General features: G+C 37.4%; 1 pseudogene; it reads left to right on the forward strand.

The window, feature by feature from the left end:
- The first annotated feature begins 4,340 nt into the window (after positions 1 to 4,340).
- LOC121875032 lies at positions 4,341 to 9,787 on the forward strand (annotated as a pseudogene).
- The last annotated feature ends 529 nt before the right edge of the window (positions 9,788 to 10,316 follow it).

Below are 10,316 nucleotides of genomic sequence, written 5' to 3' on the forward strand. Positions count from 1 at the left end.
AGTATAAAAAAGTCATCTGATCGAGTATAACAAAGTCCTGATCGACTATAACAAAGTCCGCTGATCGAGTAACATAGTCCCCTGGTCGATATAACAAAGCTGATCGAGTATAACAAAGCCTCGTAATCAGAGTATAACAAAGCCCTCTTGTCGAGTATAACAAAGTCCCCAGGTCGACTGGTCAGTATAATAAAGTCCCTTCAGATGTACAGAGTTTGGCTGGATAACTATAATGTATTTGGCATAACTATACAGTACATACTTTGCAATCTCATTATTGTCTAACCAGTGTTGCAGTGCCAATTTTTAAAGTGCGGAGCTGTCAAATAATTTCCGTAGTTGTCTAATGTGCTTATCCTTTCGATATAAGTCATATCTATAGCTCTTCTGCAAGAAGTACTGTTTTTAAGTGTTTAGAAGTGCACCTGTTATCAAAAGTCTTTCTATAATATTGATAAGTCATAAAATGTAAGCTGATCTGAAGGAGATTAATTATATGAGAATATATTCGGTTTTGTATATGTATTACAGGAGTTTTATGGAAAATAAAGTTGATTGCTTGATTGGTATAGATTTATAATAGTAACATATAGAGCTTTCATACTTCATGTGTGAAGTGTGGTGTGGTGGAGTGGATAGAGGAATACAACTTACCCCAGCCGAGCAAAGACTACGCTCCCTTCCTTTAAATCATCTCTTAAAACTATCTATTGTCTAAGTATAAATATTTCTTGTAAAACCTACATATATACCTGTTTTTATTTTACCATCAAGAAATCACCATTGCAATAAATATGATGTTTGCCAACTAGACATAATCACGACAGCTCAGTCTCTGCTTTATTTCCTTATAATACTACTAACCCATGTTTGTGCCTGCTTCCCATTATATTTATGTTTTCAATTCCACCTTAATTTTTTATATTTAACAACTATATTATATAATAAAAATAAATTAAAATAAAAAAATCATCATCAAAATAATAATAAATAAATATAATAATTAAATATTGGAAGTGCAGGTGAAGTAACATTCAGAGACATTTCTATTACCACCATACTATAATATACTATTACAGATAATACTAAATATTTATAATAACTTCCTTGAGAATAAACCTTTTGTATATCATGTGTGCCTGCAAACTGGAGTTCTCCAACTGAAAGCTGCACCGACATCCGTAGTAATGTGTTAATGTATCCTCCGCAACATCTCTGTGTTTTTTCTGGCTAAACTCCTTTCATTTCAGTTCAATTCAAAATTCAAGGTGGCATAGACATGTGCAAGATGCATGAAGACAATCTGCAAAAGTTTGCCTTGGCAAGAGAGAATGTTGGAGGGTAGATAAATTGCCCTGTGAAAGTTTGTTGAAAAGGCAGAAGGGAGGATGAGCAAGTGGGGTGTTGCAAGATAAAAATAATACAGAGCACTCTGTTGGGAGGTTGAAGGGGGCAAAGAGCGTCAACGATATTGATTTGATTATTGATCCGGCTCAGGGTGCTGCCCTGACGGCACTCGGTGAAACTCTCCGCTTGGCACCACTGCTCCCTAAACTAAACTTTCAATTACGGTGCTCATTATAATACCTAAACTTATGCACGCCCAAGGCGGCAGCGTTTCATGGCGGACCCAGCCAGCAAACATGGTCTTGTATCCTGGGGACCTGAAAAACTTTACCGGTAGAATGTTTCCTCAGGATCGACTGATATTGCAGTTGAAGCATTGTCTAAAATGAGATTTAAGTCATTCGGAATAATTTAATAAGGATCTGGACTGTAGCACTGTACTATGCTGTACATGCATTTATATAGTACAGTACAATACTGATGCTGTAATTGTACAGAAGATTTCATATTTTCCTGGACTAAATACATGCTGGAAATATGTTAAAAAATATATATATTTTGCAGAGTGATCAGGAGAATTAAGTGCTTGAAAAATCAGATGTTACTGGAATTCATACATATAAATTAACAGAAATACTGTAATAAGAATTTAGGGAGCCTCTGAGGGAACTTAAAAACAACAAATGAAATAGGTGTTGATAAGGAAGGATCATCAAGAATAAGAGACACAGATACCTCGGGAGAACTACAAGCAGGTTGAGGGCGAGAAAAAAACATATCTTCAGGAGGCACAGTCTTCAATGCAATCCTGTGAAAATGAACTTCGTGGTAAAAAAATTATCCCACAATTTAACTTGCCGCAAACCTGTGATCTGACTGTTTGGTATCTCATATATCAAAGACCATCTCCTGTCCAAGCCACAGAGTTCTCATTATTTTATATTTTTATTTTTACCATCTAAACCTACTATACATTTTGGTGAGATCACTTTCACGGACCACGAAACCACTTCTGGGGTGTGTGCAGATACAGGGCTCTCGGCTCTGACATGCTGTACAACTCACTAAACATTGACGTCAGCTGGACAAGCTTGATTTGCTATATCTGTTTAGAAATTGCATCTGTACTGCACTGTTTAAGTTGCCAACACACATAACTCGTTCTCACCAAAAGTGCTTCCTTTGGTGTTGTAGAGATTGTAAGAATACTATGGTTCTGAGATGGAATGGAGAAACTCATTGTGCTCTCTGTATATTATACCGGATGAATGGGCGCCCCAGGTGCTGGGTGAAGCAACAAACGTTAGAAAACTGGATGATGGTGCCAGAACGCAACGAGACATAAGGTCGCCGGCAGGGGCTGCCAGGCTGGAAACAGAGGTGTTACTGCTGGTGACTACGCGTGGGTAAACTGGGTGGTCAGGTTGCGGGCAGATGGCGTGGGTTGATGGTTGAACCTTTTTAGGCGGCGCGCTGGGCGTGAAATTAAGGTCGCTTCTTTCGGCTCCAGCGGCGTTCTTAAGAAACAATCACTACACGGATATTAAACGTATCTGTTGTACCATGATCACTAACCAGCGTTGGCTGTGCAGAAATGTTTAGCGCAGGCTGTACGCTGACGTTGCTGTACCGCCCATAAATGTCATAATGTCATCTAAAAGAAAAACTGGGATAAACAAATAAATAAAAGAATGTAGAAGAACAGCAGAAGAACCCTATTTCTGTGTGTACAAATGGGGTACAGGACTGTTCCTGAAGGTGTGGCAATTGGTTTAAATATGCTTGAGCTCCTCTCGCTCGAAATTCTACTCTGTCATTATGTAAGGATAACAGACCAATATATGTATAATAGTCTATATTCATTGATATAAATCAGTGCTGCTTTTGATTTATGACATATTTTATGAGCATTGACATTTATAATAGACCAGCTTTTGACCCAGCCACAAACACTTGATAGTTTTAATACCGGCTTACAGATTTGAGACCCATAAACAAATTCTCTTGGATAAGGTTGATACTGTCCTCTGTTGAAGAAACAGGAGTATTCTGCTTGAGTGTACTGTATGGTTAAAAATGTAAGAACATTTTAAAAATATATATATAAACATATTTATTTAAAAATCATTTAACTAATATAATGTAAATAGGAGGTGCAGTTCTGTTTTTTTGAAGACATGATGGCTTATTGTAGCTCATGAATAAAACCCCACTGAATTTATAAAAGCGATCGCGAACCCCATCCAGGACGTTAATTTTACACCATATATTCTCAATCCAAACTACAGTACTGAGTGCGTAGGTTTGTAACCGGTATCCAGAAACACATTAATTTAGGCTACTAGAATAAGTGCATCTGGAGGGGAAATATCGGTGTTACCACGCATGTTTTGATGACTAACTTTAAATTGCGATAAAATTACCTAAGCTTGTGATTGTCGTAAAAAGAGGTTGAACAGTAACAAACAGGAATTCAGCTACAATCGTATGTGGATATGTTTCATTATGTATACTGAAAGCAGAATTGATTCAAAATAAATTCATAAACCTGTTATCAACAGCAGCTAGTAAAAGTAATAAGTGGATAGTGGTAAAAATAAGTCTATATGCCGTTAGACTACAAGATAGTTTTCGTTGAAAACCATCCTTTGAATTTTTAGTCATCCTGTTGGTAGATGCTCTATTTTGTATTTCAAAAATAAATAGCTCTGCAAAATCATGGCGTGGCTTCTAATATATAAAACACCTCTGTTTTTTATATTGGTAGTGCGACATCGCATGACATCATCAACTATATTTAAAATTTTGTTTCTTTCTTGGACCTGAATTCTGAAGGCTATGAAATTTTGCATATTTGAACAAAGGGTTATATTGCGACTTTGTTTAAAGATTTTTCGTACATTGTGGGTTACCAAAATTATAAAAAAATCCTATATATAGTGAAACTTTTTTATTTTGTGGGAAATCAGTCCTGAAATATTTCAAATGTACAGCCAAGGCAAACAAATGTGATTTGCTCACCAGAGGCGCCACAGTGGCTGCTCACGCACGCCCGCCGGCCAGTCTTTCTCCGAGTGACAAGAAAGCAGCCGACTTGCAGATTACAACTTCAGAGCGAGTGTAAGTGGGTTGCTAGTGATGTGAAAAGTTAAGATAATGGAAAAGATTTAATAATGTAACTTATATTATTGGTGTTGGTTTATGTAGGTGTGGGATTGTCAAGGAGGGTGGCGTCTGGTGTCCCAGGATGGTGTCAGATGCTGAGATCGTCTATTGAAAATGACCTGTTCCCAAGTCAAGTGTTTATTGGTGCTTTAGTTAGTAAGATAATTAACTATTAAGTCAAGTTTATTCAATTTTGCCTACAGATCCTAAACCTAATTTCCCCATTTATTACTTGGAATTATATATCGCGATTTAGTATACTGTATAGCTGAACATCGTTGGACCCTATCTTGAATATATCCCGACCACTGTCCTTCCATTTACCAAGAAATATCTTTTGGGGACTGGTATTTATAGCAGCAGCAGTTGGAATTAAACCTCAGATACTGAGAAATTTTTATAAATATGCATTGCAAATTTGAAAATCCTATTGATAATACCATTAATGGTAATCAGTCATGTCCAAGACAACTATATTGTAATGCCACTTGAGACTATGATCGAACAGTACTGTAAGGTATGCTTCTTCGATCGCTAAATATGACCCATACCTAAGGGACACTCCTGTAACTGATTGAAATTGCAGCAGGTTACTGGGCATGTATATTTAGGGTACATTGATTATAAAAGAAATAGGGTTTTCCAATTTGAAATGTACAGTATTTATGCAGTTTAGTTTAAATGTACAGTACTGTACTGGGGTGTCTAAAGATGACAACTTCTTGAATAGACCAAGCTGTTACTTCAGTGTTGCCAATGTCATGAATGCTTAAATGCAGCCTATGTTCCTGTAAATTGTCACCATTGTTTGTACATAATCTACATTTTTATAATGCATTTTTCACATATCCGTTGAGACATTGTTACAGAACTATTTGACAAATTTCATAACCAATGACAATCTAAAATAACTGTTCGTTCATGCTAACGGAAGTGATTGACAAGTTATGAAGTTGACAGACTTAACAATAAACCAACAGTACATAAAGTTTGAGAATTTAACAATTGGAGAATGACATACCACCAACAGTTATTTTAGATTGTCATTCGATGTGTTCTGTCATTGTTATGAAATTTGTCAAATGTTATGTAACAATGTCTCAAGAGATGTGTAAAGGAGACTACTAAACTTTACTGCATAAATACTAAGTGTAAGAAACTTAAATTTAATATACAGTATTGGTTTCAATGTGATTTTTCTTACAGTATTTTCGTTTAAATTAAAATGCTGTGGGATTTGTAATAGGATAAGCTTGTGATATTTAGATATTCAAGCATTTGGGAAGGTTGTGTATTTTTGGCTATTCAGTGCAATACAGTAGACCATTGAGCAAGCAGATGGTGGCTAGTTTGCAAGCTTTTTCCCACACCACAACAATTAACGCAGCTTGTTGTACTCTCAAAACTTGTTTGTAAATTGCCCCTAAAAGACTGCATAGTGTCAGTGAAATGTAAAGGAAGTTGATAAACCCTATGAAGCATTAATAGATCAGTTTAGAGGTGGTGTGCTTCTGTGGCTGGTCAGTTGCTTGTTAGTTATATGATGTTGCTCAAAGGTAGTATGTTCTTATTTGTGATTTGCTAATTTCCATCATTTCTTGGAACCTGTCCGTTGGGAATGCAAGGGTCTACTGTACTTGATTTTATTATCTACCTTGCAGTCTTTATCAGTGTCTAGTTCTTAAATTACATTAATAAAATAAACCAGTTGTGGAAATAAACTTTACTTTTATTTACAGCGGAGGCATCTCAATCCATGTAGGCCAGGCTGGTGTTCAGATGGGCAATGCCTGTTGGAGCTGTACTGTCTGGAGCATGGCATCCAGCCTGATGCAGATGCCCTCAGACAAGGCTATTGGCAGTAGTGATGACTCCTTCAGCACCTTCTTCAGTGAGACTGGTTCTGGCAAGCATGTACCCAGGGCAGTGTTTGTTGATCTTGAACCTACTGTTATAGGTGAGGATATTTTGTTTATTCACTAGATGCATAGTTATGCAGACAATCTTCCTAACCATAACAATACCTGGTACATAAAAGGGGGGTTGACATGCTATTGTTTTGTATGTACAGTCACCCAAAAAAGTCCTGTCGTGACCATGAACCCAAGATTCAGACTTTGAATCAAAAGCATTTATGGACCAATAATGTATCGGTGTTCACTGCTTCGGGTTCATGAGTCTGAATCATGGATTTGCACAGACTTTTTGGTGACTACTTACATATCCAGTCTCCCATAAGTCCTGTTTCAGAGATTAACTCCTGCACTCTTTTTCTGCTCCTCTTTTTTTTTCTTTTCTTTCCTGCTCTGCTTTCTGACCCAATTACATCCTAAAAGTGCCTTTAAATCCTGGCAAAACAAATGGCTCCTGGTTTTATATTGTTAGGACATAATTTTCCCACTGTTATGAACCAGTAGGTTTTTCCTTTTTGAGAGCTTAAGAAGGTCTGGAATGTGCTGCAGTGGAATGAATTGTCTTGTGGAGTTCAAAGTTGATCCAGTCTTGCTTTATTTTTTCAATATTGACTTTAATAGTATTAATCTTAAGTTATTCATTGTTTTTAGAAGTTTGGCAAAACTATCATACTATGCAAATAATTTTTTGGGGTCTTTGGTTGATTTGAGTTCTTGGCATGGTTATACAATAAGCATTCATCCGATTGCTATTGCATCAGCACATAATTTGCCAGCAACTTGGTATCATCCACACAGAAGTCAGTTGGTTGGAGTACAGTTCAGCTCATAAATTTACAGGCCTCTTTCCATATCCATCACAATCAGGAGTCTAATTTGCTTTGCTACTCCTTTTAGGTGTTGCACTTGAGGACTCCTCAGCCTGCCATTGTTTGAAATTGGATAACTTGGTATGTTTAAGTTCTGTACATGGGATTAGAATACAGTAGTTCAGGGAAAAATTGGAAAATGTCAAATATGTTTGTGGACAGATTTCCATAGAATGAGATTTGTGGGTTTGATTAAAAAAAAAAAAACTTCCTAACCGTGTTTGAACATAAAGAATTAAATTTACGATTAGTTGCTTAAAGGTGTTGTGATGGTCACTGGCTAGGGATGCTGCAGGCTACGGGAAGGCTGTTCAGTTGGCACTATTGAAAGTTTATGGTCCCAAGTAATGTTTGTGGGCAGACAGTATCCTAATTCGATATAAAAAGTGCACAATCTTAAAGGGTTCATGATTATCTGTCCTACCTAAATGTGTTTATTCCTTAGTGGATACATTGCAGTTGAAGTAAATAAACCCACCATAATGAACAAAATAATTGATATGGGGGTAAGATCATTTTGCTTGGTTTTTAGGTTACTTTGTTTATTCATGTAGTTGACCATTTGACATTAGCCAGTGATGTCGAGGAATGAGTAAGGTTATATTCTACTGCTTTTCAATATTTAAAGTCCTGGACTGTCTTTTTGAACATGAAGCCCTGCTTCAAATGTGTACTTTGAAACTCAAATTGGTATGCACCAACCTGAAAGTGGGTTTAAATTTTGTTATAAGGTATAGATTTGGTTATTGGAATGTGAATGTTGCTGAGCTTTACATTTATTCTTACTTGATACAATGCTATAAAATGTGAATCCACAATTTAAGCTTGGCTTGCAATAAATGTTTTAATGTGCTGGTAGCATACTTATACAGTATTGTGTAATGAAAATCCTATGTACAATCCTGCCTATTTACTTCGTACCTGTATTTGAATGATTAGTACTGTACTGTTTGGTAACTGACCAGGATGGTTACACAAGATTTGCAGTTGGTGTAAGTTTCTGAATCTTGAGCAGTCTAATAATTATGTATTGCTAATGTGGGAGTGTCAAATGTTTAAGTAGCTGGGTTTTAAATATATTAAGACCTTTAAAGCAACTGGCTAGTATCCATTGTCCTTGTTTGGTGTTGAAACTGACAGATCTTTTGACAAGCATGACAAGTACCACTGCATTTAAATGGGTGATGGGTATTTTCCTCACTGTAAATGTTGAGTTACCAGGCAATCTAGTAGATGAAGACCTACTAAAGTATTAATCTAAAGTCCTTTTAGTTCAGTGATTAAAGTTGGTAACCTTTGTTCAGGACTTCATTGCTCTTGATTCTTTCGCTGACATTTATTCTTTCTACAGATGAAATCAGAACTGGTGTGTACCGTCAGCTGTTCCATCCTGAGCAGTTGATCACTGGGAAGGAAGATGCTAAACAATTATGCTCGTGGTCATTATACAATTGGCAAATTGTTGACATTGTACTTGACCGCATCCGCAAGCTGGCGACAACTGCACTGGTCTTCAGGGCTTCCTAATATTCCATTCCTTTGGTGGTGGCACTGGCTCGGGTTTTACTTCTCTGTTGATGGAAAGGCTTTCTGTGGACTATGGTAAGAAGAGCAAGCTAGAATTTGCAATTTACCCAGCTCCTCAGGTTGCTACAGCAGTTGTTGAGCCCTATAACTCCATTCTGACCACCCATACGACACTTGAACACTCTGACTGTGCCTTCATGGTTGACAATGAAGCCATCTATGACATCTGCATAGAAAACTTGGACATTGAGCGACAGCTACACCAATCTCAACAGGCTGATTGGCCAAATTGTTTCCTCAATCACTGCTTCTCTTAGATTTGATGGTGCACTAAATGTAGACCTAACAGAGTTCAGACAAACTTGGTGCCTTACCCAAGAATTCACTTTCCCTCGTTACATATGCCCTGTAATCTCTGCAGAGAAGGCACCATGAGCAGCTTTCTGTATCAGAGATCACAAATGCCTGCTTTGAACCTGCCAACCAGATGGTAAATGTGACCCCCGGCATGGAAAGTACATGGCGTGCTGTCTTCTCTACGTGGGGATGTAGTGCCCAAAGATGTTAATGCAGCTATTGCTACAATAAAACAAAAAACCATTCAATTTGTGGACTGGTGTCCTACAGGCTTTAAGGTTGGCATTAACTACCAACCACCCACTGTTGTCCCTGGTGACTTGGCCAAGGTATCGAGCAGTGTGCATGCTGTCAAACACTACTGCCATTGCTGAAGCTTGGGCTCGTCTGGACCACAAATTTGATTTGATGTATGCCAGCGTGCATTTGTCCATTGGTATGTTGGTGAGGAATGGAGGAAGGAGAGTTCAAGAAGCTCGTGAAGATCTTGCTGCCCTTGAGAAAGATTATGAAGAGGTTGGTGTTGACTCTGCTGATGCAGAGGTTGAAGAGAGGGAAAGAGTATTAAATGATACCTGTGAAAACCCTAACATTCCATTTTCATCTTAGAAGTCTGTCTACTAAAAATTTAATTTGAGATCTATTTAATTATCCTTCATTTGTGCTGTATGTAAATAAAAAAAAACTGCTACTGAATGGACCTTGTACCTAAATTGGAAGTGGAGATTGTTCTGTACATTGAACATTAACATGACTATTGCTGATGTATTATATAGAATACAATGTAAAAATCTGACTTGATAACTAGAAAAATGGGGGGGTTATAGATGTAGCATCAAATGTCAGGAAAATTGGCGTAAGTGAAGCCAGGTGGGCATGAAAATTTAATTCCTTCAAAATTCATGGGAGGTTTAAATGGAATTGGAAATTGGTCACCACAAAAAAAATTGGATCGGCACGTTTATTAAAACATGCATACTGTACTGTAAAGTTGTGCCTGCATTATTACTGCAGTTATCTTTTCTGACATTAGGTATAATATACGGTTATCACTTCAATATTTATTTTTGCGGGTTTTAGCAGGCACAGGCCAATGACTCATCGGGGCCTGGTGGGCGAAAAATGTGCTAATAAATCA

Source organism: Homarus americanus, unplaced genomic scaffold (assembly GCF_018991925.1).
Source record: "Homarus americanus isolate GMGI-L3 unplaced genomic scaffold, GMGI_Hamer_2.0 scaffold47816, whole genome shotgun sequence".
In the NCBI taxonomy this organism is placed as follows: domain Eukaryota; kingdom Metazoa; phylum Arthropoda; class Malacostraca; order Decapoda; family Nephropidae; genus Homarus; species Homarus americanus.